General features: G+C 47.0%; 1 pseudogene across 1 annotated transcript in view; it reads left to right on the plus strand.

Annotated features, from left to right (window-relative positions):
* The window catches only part of LOC148500860 (protein kinase C delta type-like), a 48819-nt pseudogene that overhangs the window by 18499 nt on the left and 5123 nt on the right, over positions 1-25197 (plus strand). The window contains exons 5-8 of the transcript XR_015870110.1: positions 9793-9884; positions 14953-15015; positions 19109-19247; positions 22833-22988. The product of XR_015870110.1 is annotated as a protein kinase C delta type-like (transcript). The remainder of the gene's footprint in view (positions 1-9792; positions 9885-14952; positions 15016-19108; positions 19248-22832; positions 22989-25197) is intronic.

Consider the following 25197-nt stretch of genomic DNA (forward strand, 5'->3'; position numbering starts at 1 on the left):
ACATGGGGGTTCCCTATGGTACCCCCCGATTTGGCTTGCTGAAGGTATTTGGCATTTTTAAACGGGCTCAATAGCTGCTAAATAGCGTTTTTCTATACGTGGTGCAGAATAGTATTCAGTAGTATTTTTTCCAGAAAATAAGTTATCCCAGCAAATTTGGGGTACTTGAAAATGGGGGTCAGCATAATTTAAAGTTGCAAAGTGAAGTTGAAAAAAACATGAAAAATCCACCTGCCGCAAACACCTGCAATCAAAAAGACACTTGGAGCATACTTGGGGACCCCCCCAGAGTCAAGTTCGCTAGTTTTTAATTTTGTCCCCCAACATTTTTTTTTCTCACCCCCAGAATGAAAGTGATTTTTTTGGGGTGTTCTTAAGTGTTTTTTTTTTTTAAATGTTGACACAGTTTACTTTTGGGGGACTGTCTGAAGGCTGCACGGGGGTTCCCGCAATGTTGCACCCCAAAACCCCAGTTCTGCACTTTTTTCCGCCTCCCAGTTAACGATATCTGACAGCTGATGTGTTTGCAGTCAGTTTTGGACGATTTCCATTCATTTTAATACAGTCTGTCGCATTGTCCCACCTGCGGGCAGGGCCGGCCTGGGACTAAAAATAGGCCCTGGCATTTAAAGCACACAGGCCCACCTTATGTCAGCATCTGGCTCCTGGCACAGACTCCTCCCCTTACTATTCTTGACTCCTCCCACTTAGCTTATTCCATTACAAATATAATTAATATTAGAACATGCAAGTGTACATCAATCTCTGTATTAAAAAACACATACAGAGCTGAGAGCTCCCCCTGCAGGGGATTCAAACATGTGCCATAGTCAGACATTTGGGGCGGCATATAATAGAGATCGAGTTTGTCGGAAACGGGATGCCGGCTGATCTCGATCGTTTTTTTAAAGTTGCAATCATTTACAAGGCAAACCTGAACTGGTTTTGTCTTGTAAATTATTGCAACTTTAAAAAAAACGATCGAGATCAATCGGCATCCCGCACCTCCAGCAAACTCGATCTCTATTACATGCCACCCTTGGTTGGTTCTGTTAGTTAAAGCTGGCACTTCATTGATGTAAGTCACACCTGTGAACCTGCTGGGTGACCTGGAAAACATCAACTGTGGGCCGGATTCAAGTACCGGCGATATTACCGCATCTTTTCATGTAAAAATGGAGAAAACTTTTCGCCATTTTGGGAAATAGGGAAATATTACCAAAATCTCTATTTTTTGGGTAAAAATTTGGATTTCTTACAGAACCCTTTGATTGGACAGCCCCCCTAATGAAACTTTTTCAGAAAAAAAAATTGTAAGTTGCGTACTTTGTTGAAAAACGACCGCTGAAAAGGTAGTTTTTTTTTAAATGTGTTTAACGTATTGGATCTGGTATTTCGGAGGGCCATAAAGAAGCGACAAGTGTTTTAAACATCGCAAGTGGCTGGCGCAGGTGTGCTTTTTAGCGCTTTGAAAAAACGCCTGCGCCAGCCAAGTGCAAAACACTTGGCGCATCCTTATGGCCCTCTGAAATACCAGACCCAAAAACGCATTTTTCACGAAAAAAATAAAAATTTTGACTGAAATTTCAGTGGTAGTTTTTCGCCAAAGTATGCAACTTACAAATTTTTTTTTTTGCTAAAGTATCATTAGGGGGGCTGTCCAAAGGGTGTAAGAAATCCCCACATTTCTACCCATACATAGGGATTTAGCACATTTTTTTCACCTGCCCTAGGCTGGAGAAAAGTTTTCTCCAGTTTTTAGGCAGTAAATGGACGTTTTTTCGCCGTCGGTGGCAAAATCGGACGGCTGATTTCGCCTCTAATTGAATTCCCCCCTGTGTTGGGTCCTGAGGACCGAGTTTGAGAATCACTGGTGAAGGTCACACACAAAGAAAAGGGAAGGAATTTTCCCAATTGACCAAGCCCTAGCTTAGCAGTTGTAGAGGATTAGATGGTGATCACTGTAGGATTTGTTTAGAACACAGAGGAGGACACATCTGTGCACACCAAAGCAGAGCTGTAACTCCACATTCTGGTGCTTAGTGTACATAAAGAGCATTGGTGTCCTCATCCACAATTGAAGTAGGGAGAGACAGCGGCGCAGGGAGTTTGTGCGCCGCAGGCGCGCGGCGGAAATATCTGGTGTGGTCTCACTGTGAAGGGGCATGATCACACAATAGTACCTCCAATTCAAATGATGCCACACAGTAGTGCCCCTTCATCACATTACACCCATACTTGCCAACTCTCCCTCATTGTCAGGGAGACTCCCTGACACAATAGTAATACTCACTGACTCTATATAACTGTAGCTGTTATATACTTGGGGGAAAAAAAAAATCAGAGATATATACATTCAAATGGGATTATCAGTACCATTTCCCTGCATTGGTTAGAGGGCACAATGATCCCTATAGGATTTAGTCGGTATCCAGGCATGTGGGATGCCAACAGTCTAAATACCGGTGCCGAAATCCCGACAGCGTCGGGTTCCCAGTACCAGTATCCCTGCCGCCGGCATCCCGAAGGTAAGTAACGCCATTTAGGGGAGGGTTAGGGTGCAGGGTTAGTTAGCGGGGTTAGGCACCGGGGAAGGAGGGTTAGGATTAGGGTGCGGGGAGGGGGAGGTTAGGTTTAGGCACTAGGGGGAGGTTAGGTTTAAGCACTAGGGGGAGGTTAGGTTTAGGCACCGGGGAGGGAGGGTTAGGATTAGGGTGCGGGGAGTTTAGGTTTAGGCACTATGGGGGAGTGTTAGTTTTAGGGTGTGGTGAGGGGGAAGTTAGGTTTAGGCATTAGGGGGAGGTTAGGTTTAGGCACCAGGGAGGGAGGGTTAGGTTAAGGGGAGGGGGAGGTTAGGATTAGGCACTAGGGGGGAGGTTACGGTTAGGCACCGGAGAGTGTTAGGTTTATGGTGCGGGGAGGTTAGGTTTAGGCATCGGGGAGGGAGCGTGCCTTAATAATGGTGGGGGATAAGCGGTGGCCGCATTGTTCCCAGTTAAGGAGGCAGTGACATTGGAGGGGGGGGGGACAGCACTGGGCTGGATGAGCTGGGGTGAGGGGGAGTGATATTAGAGAGGGACACTGGATTGGATTGGGGTACGGTGCAATGGGGGGCACTCTGCTGGATGAGAAAGGGAGGCAGATGGGGTTGGAGAAGGGGGGCACTGGGATGAATGTGGGCACTGACTGTGCTGGCTGGAGGGTTCTAGATGGCAGGCAATGAGATAGGGGCAGTAAGCTGTTTATGGAGGGACCGGGGGAGAATCTGGACTGGGTGGGTAGGAGACACTGAGATGGGGGTCAGTGAGATGGTGGGGGACTCTGGAATAGGGAGAGAAGGGGCACTGGGCTGGACATGGGGTAGACACTGGGCTGGGGGGAGAACGGAACACTGGGCTGTGAGGATTAGAACACTTACCTGGTGTTCCAGAAGACGGCATGCTTGGCCCCGCACTTCAGCTCCAGCACCGCGGCGCATACAATCACAGCAGCCTTCATTCCTGAGCAAACCTGGGAGACCGGACCTTGTCACAGGCACTCGGGAGGCAGAGTCACAAGAAGGGGCAGGCTGTGGCCGCTGTCCTATTCAGAGCTGGGCGTTGCGCATCACACTGTAAGTAGCGGGCGCCCAGTGTATTGAACAGATTGAGGTAAGCGGCCGCGTAAAGACGTCCCAACGTCATGACGCGGCCGCATATAACACCGGGCAGCCCTGCACATTGCCAGCTCACAGGAGCTGGCTGATTAGCATTACATTAATGCCCCCATCGTGTTCCTCACACAGAGGCGCCGGCCGCGTGATGACGACATGACGCGGCCGTGCATATTAAACAGATAAGTATGGTGCTGCCCGGGAGGCGGTGCTGTAGTATTGGGTATGCCTGCACTTGACCGAACCGGCCCATTTGGCCATCGGCCCTTATGGCATTTGCCAGAAGGGCCCGATGGCCAGTCCGGCCCTGCCTGCGGGCCACAGTGTCCTGCAGTTGGGGAGGAATTTGGGGGGAGCACACATTGCTGCTCTACATAGCAGAGCAGTGGTAGAGAAGATGTTGTGTGCATGCAAACGGCATCTATTTACAGGGTAGGGAAGTCTGGGGGCAGCCCAGCATCTCAGAGAGTGCTGGGCATGCCCTCACAGTGAAGTGAATGGGGTGCTGTGCGGCCCCACCACTTTCCCCGAGACCCCACCCACTTTTCCAGAGGCTCCGATCCCTTTGTCAATGGCCACTATCAAGATACTTAAATTAAATACCTCCTACCAGCACCCCACCAAAAATTAAATATCTTCCCCACTGTTAAAGTAGCTTGTACTTACCATTAAATTAGTAGTCCATGAATCTCCAATACATAAAAAGCCCTTTCTAACACTACAATATAATTCTTCTCTGCACCACCAACTATCTGCTGCAAGTTCCAAAACCATTTAAAATTAGTTGGACTCCCACCAAAGTACCAATAACTTAAGGTACAAAACAAAACAAAAAAACAAAAAACATTGTATTGCATTTAACTCCCAAATGGGAATATGAGTTAACTTATGACTGAGTGGTCTTTACTGCCTGAGCCATATTCTCTGTTTTAGATTATGCAAATATAGATCTCTCAGCTGTCACACATAATAAGGATATTATTATGCCCAATAACAAGAATAACCAGTGTTTTGTCAAGGAAAGGTGCAAGGGGAAATAAAGTAAAAAAAAGTGATTTATTTGAAAACTTTGGGAAGGAACGCTGAAAATAAAGTGTACCCTAGAGCACTTGTTTCCAAACTCGGGCCCTGATTCAGAGCCGGACGCTCTGACAGAGGTCAAGACCATCGCGACCATCGGGCTTGCGACGAGACCCTTGTGGTAGGGTCTCGTTGCCGCAAGCCCCAGAGAGATTTCGTCTCTAACAGAGCCGAAATCTCTCCCACTGACATCACTCGTTATGTCAGTGGGGTCGGCCCCAAACGGAGGCGTTCACATGGGAACGCCTCCGTTTGGGCAGCCACTCCCCCGGCCCGCTCACCACAGGGGGCGTGCTGTCACTCAACATCGACAGCACGCCCTCTTTGGTACGAGACCCGGAGCGACGGATTGCCCGTCACTATCCGGGTCTCGCGCATGCGCACAACGGAGCCGGCTCCGTCGTGCACATGTGCTCTGGGCCACCATCGACCCGGTTGCGAGCACTCAGCGCTTGCGACCGGGTCTGAATCAGGCCCTCGGTCCTAAAGGCACCCTAACAGTCCAGATTTTATTTTTTGCTTGCAGTCCAGATTTTAAGGTTATGTATGCTTAAGCAGATGTGACTTAATTAGTACCCCAGTCAGTTTGATGATTCCATCTGTGCACAAGCATGGATATTTGTGCCCCGAGAGGTTATTTTTCATGCACCTCCATTGCATTTTTGGAGAAAATCACTGGGACTTGCTCTGGCACCCTGGCAGCACCCTCCCCCCTGAGGACTAATTAAGCAATTGGAAGTATCCAATTAGCTTAATTAGTCCATAATTACTCACCTTCTGCAGCGCTGTTTTCTGCATCTTCTTCATCCAGCGTCGGAAGCTGGGTCCTCTGCTGCAGGGTGAGTATGTCAGTGTGTGTGAGTGTTTGTAAGTGTGCATGAGTGAGTGTGTGTGTGTGTATGAGTGTTGTGTGTGTGTGACCCCCCCAGTGTCTGTGTGCCCCCCCCCCGGAGCCTACCAGCAGCCCCCAGGACTCCCAGCAGCCCCCTCTCCAGAGAGAAGATGGAGAGGAGGCCACCAGGAGCTGCGGAGACAACTGGAGACCCCCGGCCTGGTATGTGAAGAATTTTTATTTAATTTTTTCTCGCGCCACAGGGTTTTCAGAGCTGAAAACCCTGCAACCACTTTTTTTTGATTGGATACCGTGGTATTCCAAAATTGGGCGTGAGGGGCGCAAGGTTTTTTACCTCGCTAAACCTCACCCCCAATTGAATATGCCCCATTGAGTGCTACTTGTTCTGGGAGGACTTTCAGCAGGGTGACAGTGACACTGTGCCCTTCATGGATCTCCCGTAGTGCATGCAAAGACCCTTCTCCTACCCCGTCAGCAGGTATGTTGCACTGGAGGTCACTGTGCCAGACAGGAACATACACAGTAAATGTACTGTAATAAAAGTTCCAATGACCTCTTTGGAGAACTCTGCCCTCTGCATAGCCACACTCATCAGCACTATTATAGTCTCTGTCTCCGCATCCCTCACACAGTGCCGTGACATTAACCCATGAAGTCTGTAAGACTATACATGAAACATTCTTATTTTCTCTCCCCCTGTACAAATAAGCAGGATCCCTGCTCCCCCAATACCCAGGTGCCGGTGTATATTGCAACTACCCATTCTGACTGAGCATCCCCAGAGTCTGTGATTACTAATAAACACTGACACTATCCACTCCAGGAGAGCAGTGCTGATAATTCATTCCCCCTTAGACTAGTTCTCCTTTACCCCAGTGGCAAACGCAGGATTTTGAAAGGGGGGTTTCCAATATATATATATATATATATATATATACGCACAAACTGCACAGCAAGCTTAGGTTCAGCCTTTGCCTTCAATGTGATAAATGCAAAAATACATTAGGTGTCAAATATATTCCACATGCATTACAGTACCACATACTAAGAGTAAGATACTGAAATTATGTGAACATAAAATATAGGAGAGAGTCTGTGCGACAGACAGCATCTAATTTACACTAAAAAAATTGGGTACTTCCGTATCTTTGTGGCCCCCTGGTTACGCTACGTAAGTAGCGTAAACTTCAGGAAATACTATTCGTCCCCTTGCGGGCTCCTTGCTCTCGCCACGCTGAGGGCACGGTGGCTCGCTTTGCTCGCCACATGGTTTTATTCCCCCTCCATGCCCACTTGGATGGTAGGGAATGACGTTGGATGGTAGGGAATGATGTTGGATGGTAGGGAATGACGTTGGACACTGGCTCATCTTTACGCTAATGTCCAACGTCATTCCCTACCATCCGTCATTCCCTACCATCCAAGTGGGCATGGAGGGGGAATAAATCAATGTGGCGAGCAAAGTGAGACACCGAGCCCTCAAGGGGCCAAATAGTATTTCCTGAAGTTTACGCTACTTACGTATCTACACTATTCAGTGAAGATATGTAAGTCCCGTAACCAGGGGGCCGCAAAGATACGGAAGTACCAAAAATTGTAATAACCATTAAATGTTTCCTTACATAACAATGAAATTAAATTATAAAGAGGTCTCATTAATATACCACATTATTTTATGCTGACTGAGTTATAAATATACAAATATTATATATATTATATTATTACACACTGACAGAGTACACAAGTACACACTCTGACAAAGACTACACACAGACTCACTGCCACACACACACACTCTAAGACTATACACTGACACACACATACTGACAAAGATTACACACTGACACACACACAATGACAAAGACTACACACTGACACACACACACACACTGACAAACACACTGACACACACACACACTGACACACACACTGACACACACACACTGACACACACACCGACAAAAACTACATACTGACAAGGACAACACACTGACAAGGACTACACACTGACACACACACTCACAAAGACGACCCCCCTCCCGCTCCCCCTCCCTCTTCACCGCCGGCAACCTCCACATGTGATAAACACACCTGCGGAACCGGGGAGAGCGCCGGGTATGCATTCAGTGCGACCCCCACAAGTGATAAACACAATTGCGGCTGCGGAGGGAGAGAGCAGGGAATACAGTCGGTGAGTTCCCCCACGTGATAGACTCACTTGATGCTGCGGGAGAGAGAGTGCCGGAAATACAGTTTGTGAGACACCCTCGGCTGCTCAGCCTCTCAGAATGCTCCATGGCAACTGCCTGCGCCTGGGAAGGGCTGCGCGCTGCAGCTCCCCCTACATTCAGTCAGCCCACCTAGTATAGCAGCAGGGACAGTTACCTGAACTCCGGTGCTCCCTCTCTTTAGAAAAAAAAAAAAAGCGCGGCGGCCGGGGGCGGTTTCTAGGTACTCAGAAACCCCCCCTGCGTGCGCGTATGCTTTACCCAGCCATAAAAAACTGTCACATGCAGTATATACTGTAAGCCACTCTAACACAGAGGCAGATAATGTTGGACTACAGGTTCCATCAGTGGAGCTAGCTGGGATTCGTAGTTACATGACTGCAGGGACTTGCAGTAGAAAAGCTTCTGGCAAATCACAGCTTACCTCGCCCCATGCTATATTACACAGGGAATGATAATACATGTCACTCCATCACAGCCCACCTGCTCAGGCAGACCACCCCACCTCCCTTCTTATCACAGGGGTGGGGTGGTCTGCCATATGAATAATTAAACCTCTAGTGGCAGTGGTTGCCCAAAATGCCATGAGTGACTTGACACATCATCACACCCCCACATAATGCGTTCCCCTCTGCACCTCCCACCGCTGCACACACTCCCCCCACACGTGGATTAGACGCATTTTGTGCCGAGCAGTGAACAAACCCACCCCAGCACCATCCCTCCCCCCAGCAGCAGCCCTACCCTGTAATTGGCAGTTCACAGTCCTGCGTGCGTGGTCCAATAGCAGCGTCTGGTTACCCCATGAGAGTGACATGAGCTTCATCCCCTCCAACAAATGGAAACCATCTAGGGCCACCCTGACTGGTAGCGGCTCATTAGTATACGGGAGAAGGGGATCTGCAGAGAGGCTCAGTGCGGCCGTAGAAGCGCCCATGTCTGGAGATACAGAGCCGGGTGAGGAGTACAGATATTGCTTTGCCGAGTTAGAGATAATGTGTGTGGGGGCCCCGGGCCGACCGCCCTGTCCGCCCCACCCTTAATCCGGCACTGGGCACTTGGTTGGTAGAGGACCAGTTAGTGCATATGTTTCTATCCAGCAGGCTGAAGACAAAACCTGACTGTTATCATTTGTGTAAAGAGCATTATGTACTCCTGAGAGGTTCCGGGCACGTGTCAGCATGATCTGGGACAGCCGTGCCAAATTTAAGCACTCCCTGGAGTCACTTCAGGAACCATGAAAAGTTTAGTGGGCTGCAGCCCAAATTTTAATAGGGGAAGATTTATCAAAGCTTGGAGAGAGATGAAGTGGAGAGAGATAAAGTACCAACCAATCAGCTCCTAACTGTCATTTTTAAACAGCCTGTAAAATGATAATTAGAATCTGATTGGTTGGTACTTTATCTCTCTCCACTTTATCTCTCTCAAAGTTTTGATATATTTTCCTTAAAGTGTTCACAATTCATTGTCACGTGGACTTGTAGTTGCATTCAAATAAAATAAACATATAAATAAATGGTTCTTACTGTAATGATCATGATTAGTACACCAGAGTACCCCCCATATCCATCACAGCTTCAGGCTGTGGGCCCACTGGGGATTTCTATAAACTTGACCACTTTATGTAGTAATTGTATCATGGTATCATAGCACTATTCCTTCCTCCTACTGCCTACATACTCCTTGCCCCTGTAAGGAGCAGGCCGTGCTGCCAGACACCATTTTTTATTGCACCTGTCTAAAATAAATTGTAACCTGTTTTCAGACTTGGATTTGAAGCACACAATGCACAACCCTATAGAAAGTTCAGCTATTCTGTCTCTAGCCATCTCATCAAGTGAATTACTAATTTATTGTCAAATATAATTATTTTTACTTTGTAAATGACAGTGAGTTATGTGCTGTCTGTAGCTGCTGATGAATGAGAACAGTAATATAATATATCATAATATTTTGGATCTGTGTCTGTCTACTAACAGGAGCTTCTCTTCCTGGGGATGGAGCTGGCATGTGGAGGAGACCTATTTGATCTGCTGGAAACAACTGGACCATTGGGTCTCATTACATCAACGTAAGAGCTGAAAATGAGCTGAGAGTAATGCTGCATATAGAGTACAGTAGTAGATGAGGGAGGATTTGACTTACTGCATAACTTTTAGAAATGTCAGGGCTGCAGACCGTGATGGATGTAATTCCTGAATTGTCCTTGTCCAGCTGGTCCAGCTATCATCCACCCTGAAACATTGTGAGACTACAGTCATACCTGACACCATTGCAGACAAAATACAGTAAAGAATGCAAATAGGCACATAAATAACACTGATATCCTCATGCTGGCTGGTCTGGGGGTATATTTACATATATCCCAACTGTCCCTATTTCAGCGGTTATGGATTGAAAGATCTACAGCAAAAAGGTAGACAATATCTAGATAGACACCAGATGTTAGACAGGCAATAGTTTGACAGGGACAAAAGGTCGACAGAGACAAAAGGTCGACACACTAAAGGTCGGCATATAAGAAAGTCAACAGGTACATATGGTAGACATGGTCAAAGGGTCGACATGCTTATGGTCGACATGAAAATGGTTGACATATTTTTTTTTTCTAACCCTAATCTTCACTCTAACCCTAACCCTCCTCTTTGTGTCTAACTCTAACCCTCCCTCCTGGTGCCTAACCCTAACCGTCGGGGTAGGTACCTGACCCTAACCGTCCCTTCTAGTGTCTAACCCTCCCTCCTGGTGCCTAACCCTAATCGTAGGGGTCGGTACCTAACCATCCCTTCTAGTGCCCAACCCTAACCCTCCCTCCTGGTGCCTAACCCTAACCATTGGGGTAAGCGCCTGACCGTTGGGGTAAGTGCCTAACCCTAGCTGTTTGGGTAAATGCCTAACCCTAAAAAAAAAATCATGTGTGAACCATTTGCATATCGACCTTTTGACCCTGTCGACCATTTGCACCTGCTGACCTTCTAACATGTCGGCCTTTAGTGTGTCGACCTTTTGTCCCCGTCGACCTTTTGTCCCTGTCGACCTATTGCCTGTCTAATATCTGGTGTCTATCAAGACATTGTCTACCTTTTTACTGTAGATCTTTAGACCGGATACCATTTCAGCAAGACAGTCCCACTTCTTGGGCACTGTCCCGCTGTTTCACCCACGGGCCGTGGTGTTCCATGGCCAGGAAGGAGGTTAGGGAAACACTCTGACAACGCTGCTTGTTGTAGCAGAGCAGTGGTGAATGGATAGCACATCATCCACACACACTGTGTCAGCTTTGGGAGAGGCTGGCGGGTGTCCAGCTCCCGGAGCACTGCCAAAGCCCCAGCATGACTAAAATGGGGGCGTGACTTTTGGGTATTTTATTTTCAACAAGGCCACGCCCCCTTTGCCATAAGCCATGCCCCCTAATCACCCACATGCATTTCCTACTTCACACAAATGTTGGGAGGTATGTATTTACTAAAGTGCGGGTTTATAGAAGTGAAGGTGTTACCCATAGCAAACAGGGCCGTAGCTAGAGTAGTGCGGCCGGTGCTATCGCACAGGGCACCACAAGTCAGGTAGCGCTGTTTGGGCCTGTCAAATTTCTGTTTATTATCATTCTTGCTTGTAGCTTCCTCTTATTTCATCCTCAGTATCTCCTGGCCTCCCCTCTCTCTTCCGTGGCCCTTCCCCATGAAGCCCCTGGTGTCCATTCAGTGGTGGGCTGGGCCGGGGGGCAGGTTGCCATGTGCCCCCCCAGGCCGCAGCGTCATGCGGGCCGCGGGCAGTCTGTGTCACTGTGACACAGACTGCACCGCGTGTGTAGCGCTGACCGGACGGAGTCCGGTCAGTGCTACACAGCACGAACACACAGCCGCCGGAGCCGGCAGCTGTGTGTTTGCTGTAATCAGCAGCTGCTGAGTCTGTCATACTCTCATCGGCTGCTGCTGCTCCCACTGCGGGAGCCATCTTCCGGGTCCCGCTGTGGGTAATAGGAGAGACGTCATGAGTAATGACGTCTCTCCCATGCAAAGCGGCCGGAGGAGCTGTTAGCGGCGGGACCAGGAGCGGGAGTTTCAGGTAAGTGATTTTTTTTTTTTTTTATTAAGTCTCTCTCTACTGGGGGGGGGGGACTACTGGGGGCACTACCAGGGGGGGATTACTATGGGGGCACTACCAGGGGGGGACTACTACTACTGGGGGAACTACAAGGGGGGACTATTACTACTGGGGGCACTACAAGGGGGGGCTACTACTGGGGGTACTACAAAGGGGGGGACTACTACTACTGGGGGCACTACAAAGGGGGGGACTACTACTACTGGGGGCACTACAAAGGGGGGGACTAGTACTACTGGGGGCACTACAAGGGGGTACTACTACTACTGGGGGCACTACAAGGGAGGACTACTATTAGGGGCACTGCATAGGGGGGAGGGGACTACTACTAGGGGCACTACATAGGGGGAGGGGACTACCACTGGGGGCACTGCATCGAGGGACCACTGCTGGGGGCTCTATATAAAGGGCAATACTGGGGGTACTGCATAGGGGGAGACTACAACTGGGGCCACTATGTAAGGGGCATTGCATAAGGGTTACCACTATTGGGGGCACTGCATGGGGGGTGGACTGCTACTGGGGGCACTATATAAGGGGCACTGCATAAGGGGTACCACTATTGGGGGCACTATATAAGGGGCTTACTACTGGGGGCACAAGGGGCACTGCACAGGGAGGACCACTACTGGGGGCACTATATAAGGGGCTTACTACTGGGGGCACATGGGGCACTGCACAGGGAGGACCACTACTGGGGGCACTATATAAGGGGCTTACTACTGGGGGCACAAGGGGCACTGCATAGGGGGGATCACTACTGGGGGCACTACTGGAGGCCTGCATAAGGGTGTTCTCTCCTGTGGCACACGGGGGCACTGCATATGGGCACTACGACAGGGGGCTGCCCCTAATCTTTATTTTTACCTTACCTTAATCCCATATGGACCCGCCTCCTCCCTGAAACATTTGAGGGGGGGGGCGCCGTAGCACGCATGTTCTTCGGGCACCCTGGCTACACGCTACTCCTCTGCCAGGACCGCCTGCAGGCATTTGCCCCCCAGGCTAAAAGTTGCCAGCCAGCCCCTGTGTCCATTACCACTCTGCACTGACTGTTATATAAGCCATTTCTTCCTTCTGACTGTCAGACACAATGAGGTGATATCTGAATATGGGATATCACATAAGACAGTGTGCTACACAGTCCTGAGCAGCAGGGGTGAGGTGTTACCAGTGTATTTTATATTTATATAGTGAGTTGTATGTCAACAAAAGATAAAGGTGTAATTCTGTATGTAAACTCTTCCTGAAGGTTACTACACATGTTCAGTGGCATAACTAGGGTATTTGGAGCCCAGGGCAAGTTAACCCCCCCTCAGTAGGTGTGCGCACTGAAGGCAAGGGACGTGGCCACTGGAAAATGGGGGCATGGCAATATGACACACCACCATTTCTTGTCACTCTGGGAACATTCCTTTCCATTCCATATGCACATTAATGCCCTAAGTAGTATTGCCCCTCTTGCAATGCCCACTGTGGTAGTGCCTCTTATGCAATATCTCTAGTAGCAGTGCCCCTTATGCAGTGTACTACTACTGTATAGTAGTGCCCCTATACAGTAGTACACCCTTACACAGTGCCCCAGAACCCTTATACAGTGCTCCTTATGCAGTGCCCCTTATACTGTGCCCCCAGTAGTATCACTTATACCGTGCCCCCAGTGGTATCACTTATACGGTCCCCCCTATGCAGTGCCCCCAGTAGTAGTCCCCCCTATACAGTGCCCCCAGTAGTGGTTCCCCTATGCAGTGCTCCCAGTAGTGCCCACAGTAGTGGTCCCCCTATGCATTGCCACCAGTAGTGGTCCCCCTTATGCAGTGCTCCCAGTAGTACCCCTTATACAGTGACCCCCAGTAGTGGTCCCCCTTATTCAGTGCTCCCACTAGTGCCCCTTATACAGTGCGCCCAGTAGTGGTCTCCCCTATGCAGTGCCCCTTATACAGTGCCCCAATAGTAGCCCTCCCATGCAGTGCCACCAGTAGTGGTCCCCCCTATGCTGTGCCCCTTATATAGTGCCCCCAGTAGTAGTCCTCCCTATGCAGTGCCCCTTATACAGTCCCCCCAGTAGTGGTCCCACTATGCAATGCCCCAGTAGTAGTACCCCCTATGCAGTGCCCCCAGTAATTGTCACCCCTATCCAGTGCCCCTTATATAGTGCCCCCAGTAGTAGTCATCCTTATGCAGTGCCCCCAGACCCCCTATACAGTGCCCCAAGTAGTGGTCCCCCTATGCAGTGCCCCCAGTAGTGCTTCTTATATTGTGCCCCAGTAGTAAGCCCCTATATAGTGCCCCTTCTATAGTGCCCCCAGTAGTAGTCCCCCCTATGCAGTGTCCCTTATATAGTGCCCCCAGTAGTAGTCTCCACTATGCAGTGCCCCCAGTAGTGGTTCCCCCTATGCAGTGCCCCTTATATAGTGCCCCCAGTAGTAGCTCCCCTATGCATTGCTCCCAGTATTGGCCCCCCTATGTAGTGCCCCCAGTAGTAGTACCCCCAGCAGTGCCCCCAGTAGTGGTCCCCCCAATGCAGTGTCCCCAGTAGTAGTAGTCCTCCCCCTCAGCAGTGCCAAAGACACTTACCTGAATCCCCGCTTATGCGCCCGCCGCCGTCCATTCCTCTGTCCTCCCGGGCTGCCCCGCTCTGCATTATGGGAGAGACATCATGACATCTCTCCCATCACCCACTGCGGGAGCCAAAAGATGGAGCTCATGAGTGAGCTCCAGCCCGGCACCGTCAGTGGGCGCAGCGCAGCAGTCAATGAGAGTCTGTCTGACTCTCATTGGCTGCCAAAACAAACACTAACGCCGGGTAGTATGAGTGTACTAGCTGGCGGCAGGTGGTGTTTGTTACTGTGTAGTGCGGACCGCACTCCATGTGGTGCGCACTACACTGACCATGGCCAGTGTCCTGGACATCGGCTGGCGGTGCCCACCCCTCCACCTTTCCGATGGTGCCCAGGGCACAAGCCCTGCCCAACCCCCCCTAGTTACACCACTGCATATGTTTACTGCAGTTTCCTTTCTTTCTCTGCCAGCTTCTATGCAGCTGAAATCGTGTCTGGTTTGGAACATCTACACTCAAAAGGCTTTATCCATCGGTAAGTATGTTTGTTTTCTCATTGTAGTTGATCATTGTTTCCTATCTCAGTTCTGCCATTGTTATTATATTTCTTTATACACTTGTGTCTTATTCACAATGAGGAGTTGGATGGGAATTGCCTGTTCTGTATGTTGCTCCTGAATTGCGTGCATGGAGGAAATGCATATGTTCCCTGTATGCAGAGCTGTACGCATCTTGCGGTGCACCCGTCTCCTAGGTGTATGATTGGTTTGCTTTTAGTCACCATCATCATTGCACACTTGTACTTACCTGATACTAAGTGTAGAAGATACACCTGGAAATAGCCATATATACTTTTATGCTAAGACTAGTTTGCAGCTGCAGTGAACTTTGGGCCTGATTCAGAGCCGGACGCTATTTGCGCTCGCTCGTCCAGAAAAAGGGGCTGGCTATTTAAATTAACCGTTCGCTCTTTGCGGTCTGTTCACGCCTCTATGTCTGAACGAGCAAACAAAACATGCGAACGTAATTTTTAAAAAAACGCCCCTGGCCGCTCGCATCATACGTCATGTTCGCTATTTATTAGATTAATCGAGTACATCGGATGGCGTATGAACTGCTCGCTATTCTTGTGGTTGGTTTTTCCTACCACAATCATGCGAGCAGTTCTAACTATAAAACAACCAAGTGACGTGGTCGATGACGCTGCTTTAGTAATTATGCACACCCTTAAAACGCCCGTTTTGACCGTTTGGCACGCCTGCGTTCTGATCTCCCTCCACTCCCCATTTTCAAGCACCTTCCCCTGTTACCACCCACAAACGCCTCATTCTGTCACTCAAAATAGCAGGCATTCGCTATTTAGCGAGCACGTGTTTTTCGGCTGCACTGACTGGTTTGCGCATGCGTATTAAAATCCGTACGCATGCGCAGTTGTGCAAACATCGGTCGGAACGAACGAGCGGCCGCTTACGAGCGGCTCTGAATCAGGCCCTTTGTCTTTGTGAGAGCACCAGTTACAGGCCACTTGCATCTCTTCAGTTGTAAGGGTAGATGTGAATAAAAGTGCAGTCTCTGCATCGTAGCTACATATGTGGCACTTCAGAGCATACGCAGTGCGAAAACAAACAAGGTACGGTCCACCAACAAGTGCATATTCATCTCTGCATCAGCCCCATAATCCCCTTTTATTCCTCTGATATATCTTCCTGCTGCCTTTTTGCTCTATGGTGCAGCTGTGGTAATTGCTCCTCCTACAAATATAAATGATGATCCCGAGACGAGTCTATAATAAAGACACTGGGGCAGCTGGCGCTAGCAGCAAGTGTTTGTATTTTTTTTTTTTAAATTGATAAAATCTGCTAAAATCACATAATTTGTGTTGTTTGATCCTACAATATTATTAACCTCAATAACATTAATTCCTCTCGTTTCCAGTCAATTTTGACCACCTCACAGCTCACAATATTGTTTTCATCCAGGTTAGGCCCAAAATTTGCACCAAGCTAGCTGGCTAAGCTAAGCGGCAGCAGTGGGCAGCACAAACACATGGCAGTTCAACTTCCAACATGACACATAAGGAAACATATGTTTTCATTAATAAAGAGGCCTGAGGGAGTTGGAGTATGTATGTAGTTGAAGACAGGGATAGGAAGGGTTGATTGGTAGTAAATTAAATTTATTTTTTTGATTCCGATGCAAATTTATGAGGGAGGAGGGGAGATCATGGGTGAACAATATGTCCCATGTTTTGCCCACAAATTCAACTTGGTGGTTCAGAATATTCTTTTTTTAATCAAAGGGGCATGCAGGAGATGCTGTCTGGACCAATAAACATTTCTGGACATTTTTGGCATTCAGCAACCGCATGTCAAAGATTGCAGCAGCAGTGGCAGTTCAACTTCCAACATGGCACACCAGGAAATAAATGTTTTTATTATTCAAGAGGCCTGAGGGAGTTGGAGTATGTATGTAGTTGAAGGCAGGGAAAGAAAGATTTGATTATTAGTAAATTTTATTAAATTTCTTTTTCTGAAGCAAATTTATGAGGGTGGAGGGGAGACATTTACAAAAAATATTTTATTAATTCACATCTGTCCTTGCCCCAGAAGAATCCTTGAGCGCTATGCCTGCTGCTGCTGCTGGAAGTGGATTTTCATCCCATGAGACCAGGAAGACTTCTAGTAGAGCTTTAAAAAACAATTGCAAAGATTCCACTTTACTAGAAAAGCTATTCCCAACCTGTACAGGGACAGTAAAAAAAAACGTAATTAATGGCCTCCAAAATGCTGTTGTACCGACTGTCCACTTAACCACAGATATGTGGACAAGCTGAACAGAGCAAATGCAAGATTTAAGATTTAAGGTTTCAGTATTATGTTGTGTCTTTCTTGAGAATCCTTGAGTGCTATGTCTGCTGCTGCTGGGAGTGGATACTCATCCCAGAAGGTATGAAGACATTGTGTCTTTCTTCCCAATGGACACAGACCTGAAGAGATGCAAAGAGCTGTTGGTAAGCAAATTTTCAGCTCAAATGGCACGTGATGCAGCGGCGGCTTCTCCTTCAGTTTCTCCAGCAAGTGTATCTCCCAAGAAAAAACTAAGCTTTCCCAAAAAAAACCACTGATGATGCAGAGTCTTGTGCCCCAGCATGACAATGGGCTTTTACTTATCATGGGCAACAACTGTTTCATCCACTGGTGCCTAATTTACACAAACAACATCCTCATCAACAACATCCTGATCATCAACATCCTCATTAGCGTCAGCTACACAAATATCCTGCTCATCCTGGTGCACTTCCACAGAACCATCCTCAATTTCTATGTCAGCATATTCACTTGTTCTAACATGATCATAATAGGCAGAACCACCAGTCATAGATAAAGGCCAAGGCCTTAGCCTTTCCTTGCCACTTCATGTGGTGAAACTGGCATATTGCCAATTTTGTGTCTTTCTGTAGCTAACTTTCCCTTTGATGGTTTCTTTACCACTGTAAAAGATTGGTTCTTGATTTTAGATGCCCTGACTTAAGCCCTGTATGCCCCTGGATATTGGCTTTAGTAGATGATGTAGATGGAGTAGTATCGTCATGACTGGTGGCACTGGCAGCATCTCCAGCACTAGTATGTGGTTACTGCTCTCCTCTCAAGTCTCAACTGATCGTTCTCCATATCAACACGAATGACGTGGGGTACAGCAAACATGTCAATTTGTACCAATTTGAAATATTACACTGCAATATCAATTACCTACATGTGAGAGGTCTTACTACCTTACTTATTAAACCAGCTGTATATATATTATTATTATTATTATTATCCTTTATTTATATGGCGCCACAAGTGTTCCGCAGCGCCTTACATAGTACATAGAACATAGAACTAATAGGTGAACAAGAAACAAGTAACATACAGTACATTACAGTATAGGACAAGGACACAACTTATATACATTGCTGAAATAGTGATTAAAGCACTCACAATAAGCTGCCGGGAATTGGCGGTCCTGTGGTAGGTGCCCTAATGGGGAGTAGAGAGTAGAAGAAAATGTAAAGAGAAGCACATGAAGGAAGAGGTCCCTGCTCGTGAGAGCTTACATTCTAAGGGTATATATATATATATATATATATATACATACACACACACATTATATATGTATAAACACAAACCATGACAGATATATTAGGAATGCCTTTATATCTGTGACTCCTAAAAGGTGGAGAGGGTTACTATTCTGACTTTTTTAGGCACCCAGAATAGAAGCTTGGATGTTACCCATCTATTTTATGTTTCTGTGCTCATACTTTTTAAAAATATATTTGGATTGATAGTTGCGCCAGATATATTAATCCATATACAATGTTCAATATATACTAAAGTTGTGAGGCTTTAGTAATGGGTCACACAGGCAGCAGTATTACAGACCTTCTTTGATTTACATATATGTGCTGGTAGCTACCAAAACTAATCTAAAAGTTGACATATGTTATGTGGCTCATGTTCTGCAAACGTATCATATAGCGTTATCTCAGGTGATGTTCTATCTTACTTTACTTAGAGAATCAATACTATGTGTTGATAGAAATAGTTATAGAACAGAAAGAAAATGTAGAATCTTCCTTTTCACAGAGACATCAAACCAGAGAACATTCTCATCGATGGTGCCGGCCATATGAAAATTGCAGATCTGGGCCTTGCATTAAACAACATGCATGAAGGTGCATATGCATTTGGGTATGCAGGAACATCAGGCTATATTGCCCCGGAGGTGAGTTATAGAGGATGTTAGTGTTTTTTTCCAATATGATATTTATGTATGCTAAATAGCAAGCACACTTTTACAGATAATAATCATATCTTACTCAGGGTGATCTAAGCACTAGTAGAAAAACAAGTTGTTGTACAGGCCTGGCCAACCTGTGGCTCCCAGCTATTGTGAAACTACAAGTCCCAGTCCCACGATTGTGTTGCTAGGGAATGCTAAAACTGTGGCAGGGCATGCTGGGAATTTTTAATTTCCCAACTGCTGGAGAGCCAGAGATTGGCCAGGCCTGTTGTGTATCAGTGCAACATCTCACAGCTATTTAGACGTTACCATGTTATAACCACTATTGCCTCAACGTCTCTCACCTATATATTACATATAACATATGCTTAGTTAAATAGTATCAAGTCCAGAAGAGCTCCCTCTATAGCCAGACTGGTGTACAGTCTTACCCACTCATTTATTGTCACAACCATGAGTATAATGAATACTAAAATACAATGTATTTAACTGGAGGTGATGTAATACTAATAAACACATATGGGCAGATCTGATCTGTAGGAGGATCCACCACATTACCAACTATGGGCGGTATTCAATTAGTTTCGCACCTGCGGAGAAGTTTCGCCTGCCGGACTTTTTGCCGACATCGCATCTTTTGGACGCGGAAACTTATCGTGCGCGTCCCCACTATTCGCCCTGTTCAATTGCAAAACAAGGGACAACGGCAAGCAACAAATTCAGAACAGGCAGAAAGTGCTGTTAGAATTGGGGAAACCAGCCTGAACCCCCCAAAAAGGTGCACTAACATTGGGGATCAATGTAGATGTATCCAAATAACCCTAATAAAACTGTTTGGGGTACTTAAGTTGTTTCAATAGCTTCTTATTAGTGTCTTTGCACAAGTGGTGAAGAATGGCATTAAGCAGTATTTTTGTATGAAAATAAGTAGTCCTGTCAAATTTGGGGTACTTGAAAATGGGTCCTAGCATATTTTAAAGTCTTTAAAGTGAAGTTTTAATAAACTTGAAAAACACACCTGTTGCCTGCACCTGTAATCATAAAAACACCTGACCCATCCTTGCAGACCCCCGAGAAGTCTATTTCACTAGTTTTTATACTTGTCCCCCCACTTTGTGCTTTTTCACCAGATGGGCCTGAGCCATCTTCCCTGTGATAACTTCAGAAAGATGGGGCCACATATTGAAAGCAAAGACTCTAGCACTATGCCAGAGCCTTTGCTATCTTCTGTGCACGTGCCATCTTCCAGAATATCTCTGGGAAGATGGCACCGGCCACAGAAGGTGGAAAGGCAGCCCGCTGCATGGAGAAAGGGGACCGCAGCACATAGGCCCCCCTCTGTGTTAATACACCCCTGCTTTATGTGTATACATGACACTATCAGGACTAAGAAAGTAGACCAGATGTGGTGTGTTTCTGATATCTTCCTCAGGAAAGTGGTTCTCTCCAGGGAGCAACCGGCATCATAGCTCTCTGGATTGATTGGATAATCAATCAGCCTATGGCTGCAATCTTCATTTTTGTGCAGGCATTGTCTAATGCTGGAGACTCATGAGTTCTGATTATCTGAGCACAGCACTGACTACGTTGATTTGTGCACTGTGGCTCTCCATAAAAAATGCTTTTTAGCTGGAGAAAGCACTAATTTAGGTAGATAGACAGGTAGATAGACAGACAGACACTACCCGGACACGTTCGGAGAAAAGCACATCAATGCCTTTTTTTTAAGACATTTAAGATCAGCATGTGTGAGTAGAGGGACCTTGTTAAAGTTTTATCGCATACTGTGGAAAGTGTCCTGACCTACGGGATTATCGTATGGTATGGGAACTGTACTGTGGCAGAATGTAAGGCGCTAGATCGGGTGGTTAGGACAGCTGGTAGAATTATTGGAGTTGTGCAACCATGCATACAGGAGATCTGTGATTAGAGGCTCCTGAAGAAATCTAAATCTATCTTAGCAGATCCCAGCCATCCAAACCATGGACCTCATTCAGAGTCGGTCATAAGCGGCCGCTCGGTCGTACGCTTAACGATCGAGAATCAGAAAAAAAACAATCGCATGGCCGGGCGATCACAACCAAAGTGACGCCCATACATGAACAAAGGACCTCCTCTAGCTAGCGAGTGATAGCAGTTAGCGATCAAGTCAATAGTTGTCAGTCGCTGTATGTTAATTTTCTTCTTATGGTTGCGGCCGCTTGTGTTGGGTGCAAATGACACCAAAAATTAACAAAAAAAGCATAGAATAAGCCATCCCCATGAAATTTATTTATTCTTATTATTCGCTAATGCTAACGCAACCGAATCAAATACAAGCCAATTAGCAGTGTTATTAGCTTCAACAATCGATTATTAGCTGCTTGCATTGTGTGGCACAAAATAGAAAAATCAAACATAACATCAGTCACATTCGATAGTATCGATTGTACTCTGGGGCTTGAGAGAGCACATACCCAACCTCAAGCTGTACGATAAGCCAGGCCTCTAACCTGCTCGCAGAGTGACATTTTACTACTTCCGGCCTTTTATGGCGGTCGCAGCAGTAAATTTATGTACGCCCTGAAATGCCCTGAAAAAGGTGAGGAACGCCTGCGTTATTAGACCACCAACCCCGTCAACACCACAAACGGCCTTTCGTGTCAATCAACTCTAGGAAGCCACTTCCTGCTCCTAAGCGGTACAGTCGACAGCATTTTGTATCGCAAGGTCTCGTATGCACATGCGCACAACTAACCGTACGCATGCGTAGTTTGGAAACATTGGATGCGTATTACCGAGCGGCCACTTACGACCGACTCTGTATGACGTCCCATGTGTTTTAGAGAAGTTGCCATCATATAGGCGCTTTAGAGCTGTGCGTTCATGCACAAAAACGGTTGCACACTAGTTTTTTCCGTAGTGTATGTTAAATGGTTGTAATAACCCTGATTTGTTTATATTGTGATGTTTTCTTTTTCTTTTTCAGTAGTAGTGTAATTGCTGCCTGTCTTATTATGTGGTATAGTGCTGCTTGGTTTTTCATTGACATCACTTGAGCTGGTATTGACAATAAGGTATTCATTCATTCAAATCAGTTTTCTCCACATTTCATGTACCTGCAGCCCCAATAGTTCACAATGAACTCTGGGCCTGATTCAGACCTGGTCGCAAGCACTGTGCGATCGCAACCGGGTCGATGGTGGTCCAGAGCGCATGTGCACGACGGAGGCGGCTCCGTCGTGCGCATGCGCGGGACCCGGATAACGACGGGCAATCCGTCGCTCCGGGTCTCGTACCAAAGGGGGCATGCTGTCGATGTTGAGTGACAGCACGCCCCCTTTGGTGGGCGGTCACCCACAGCTATGCGAGCGGCCAAGAGGCCATTCTAAAAAAAAAATAGCCCGGCCCTGATTCAGAGCGAGCGCTCTGTCAGAGCTTCCGGCTCTGAATCAGGGCCACTGTGCAGCTGAGAAAAGTGTCACTTATTTCATCTTTTGTTCAAAACATAGCGTCATCTCAGAATTACATTTACATTATATTGAATAATACTATAGCATGTAGTAAACTATGTCTTTCTCTTGGCAGATGGAAGATCACCTCGGGTACAACAGGGCGGCAGATTGGTTCTCATTTGGAATTGTACTTTTCCAAATGTTAACCGGAGAATCTCCGTTCCTGTGCAGGCTACTTGACTTGCCGGGCTTTTTACTAGATTCTGATGCTGAAGACATCATTGAAAAGGTGAGTGTGAGTAAGTGCTGAGTATGCTGCTCAGGTTACAGGATCACTCATGTAAAATGAGAAACAGGAAATGTAAATGATAAATATACACAGAAACCTTTCCAAACAGTAACACCATAAATATTTTAGCAAAACACAAAAGCAGAAGTGACACAGTTTTACCATAATAACCCTACAAAACAATTCTAAATTCCATCAAAAACAAATTTATTAAGCACATCTTCAATCACAATATAGTAGGTAATAGTAATAGGTCAGTGTGATAACAGAAAAATACAACAGAAAAGGAGGAATTCAAAGGCAGTGAGACACATTATGTACGTACGTACTTAGCATCAGGGAACTCTGGGCCTGATCCAGACCCACTCGCAAGCGCTTGAGCGCTCGCGAGCTGGTCGATGGTGTGCTCTGCGTATGCGCAGCGGCTGCACTGCGCGTGTGCAAGACCCGGAGCGAGAGAGAAATTCTCTTGCTCCGTGGCTCACTACAAAAGGGGCGCCTGTCGATGTTGATCGATAGCTCGCCCCGTTTTGTAGACGTAGCGGGGGGTGGCTTCGCAAACGGAGGCGTTCCCATGCGAACGCCTGCCGTTTGTGGGCGGCCCCACTGACATCACCAGTGATGTCAGTGGGAGAGCTTCCGGCTCTATTAGAGCCAGAAGCTCTCTGGGGCTTGCGGCCACGAGACCCTACCATAAGGGTTTCGTCGCAAGCCCCGATGGTCGCGATGATCTTGACCATCGCAACCATTATCCTGGCCGCTCGCAATAGCTGTGGGTGGTCACCCACAGCTATGCGAGCGGCCAGGAGGCCGCACAAAAAAAACTACGCCCTGATTCAGAGCGAGTGCTCTTTCAGAGCGTCCGTCTCTAAATCAGGCCCACTGTACCTATATGGCTGCACATAGCATGCAGAGTAAACCTGGCACACTAACACTGATACAGTCTATGAGTGCTGCCCACTGTGCCAGTGCTGGTGATACATGAATGCAGCATTTACATTTCCTGCAATCACAAAACATAGCATATAATAGCTGATTTCTCTAGATCAGTGTATCTCAATCATTTTCCACCTGGGTACTCCCTGGCAGCCCATTTGCATTATTTGTACACCAACATTTCCAAAGCAGTGTTAGCCTACTTATCGTTCAGATCGATTAGTTGAGAAGAATCAAACATGTTGAACCAACTGTTTTTGCTGATTATCAGTGTGTGGGAGCATAAGAATGATTATCGTTTGCTCCCACACACTGGCCGATTGTCATTCCAACCGGCCAACTAGTTGGCTGGTTTGAAAGATATCGTTCTAGTGGTGGGTTGTATACACATGATATAAGCTGATACTAAGGGGTATATTTACTAAAGTGTGTTTTTTTTTAAGTGATTCTTAAAATATGGGGGGAAAAAACGAGTAAGGTTCCCCCATATTTTATGAACCAGCACTGGGCTCCTGAGCCAGTCCTGGTTTTAAATATAGGGGGAAAAAATGCGTGGGGTTCCCCCTATTTTTAAAACCAGCACCGGACTTAGGGCCTAATTCAGACCCGTTCGCTAGGATGCGTTCGCATGCAGCTGTCAGCAGCCAAAGTATGCAAATCCCGTTACCGCTAGTAAGACATTAGCACGCCCACTATGTCTTGTCATGCGATCTCGGTATGTATTTAGACGCCCACCAGCCTGACAGAAGACACCCACTTTCCCTTAGTAACATATGTCATCTCCAGCAAGTGTATTAAACAATCGGTAACATCTAGTAACATCGGACCCATATGCAACACTTGTGGCTGACCATATCCTACCGCAAGCACTGCGAGTGCTGCTGTGTGTAATTCAGCCATGTGAACTGTATGCTGACAATGCGTCTTAATTATGCACACCCTTGAAACGACATTCAGATGCACAGACACGCCTACGTTCGCACCACCAAATAAATAACAAATAAAAAACAAATAAATATTCAAAACATGCAGACGTAGGGAGACAGTGGGCCTGATTCAGAGCCGGACGCTCTGACAGAGCGCTCGCTCTGAATCAGGGCCGGCTCTCTGGTTTTTCAGAACGGCCTCCTGGCCGCTCGCATAGCTGCATTTAGGAAAATAAGGATTCCTTGCATCCGCAAATTGGTGTAAAAAGGAATCATTATTGGAGGCTGGTTACATCTATTAATAAATATGCCACTAGTACTGAAGCGTCCACATGTAATGTACAGAG

This window comes from Taudactylus pleione, unplaced genomic scaffold (genome assembly GCF_031769625.1).
Source record: "Taudactylus pleione unplaced genomic scaffold, aTauple2 ptg000541l, whole genome shotgun sequence".
Classification (NCBI taxonomy): Eukaryota; Metazoa; Chordata; class Amphibia; order Anura; family Myobatrachidae; genus Taudactylus; species Taudactylus pleione.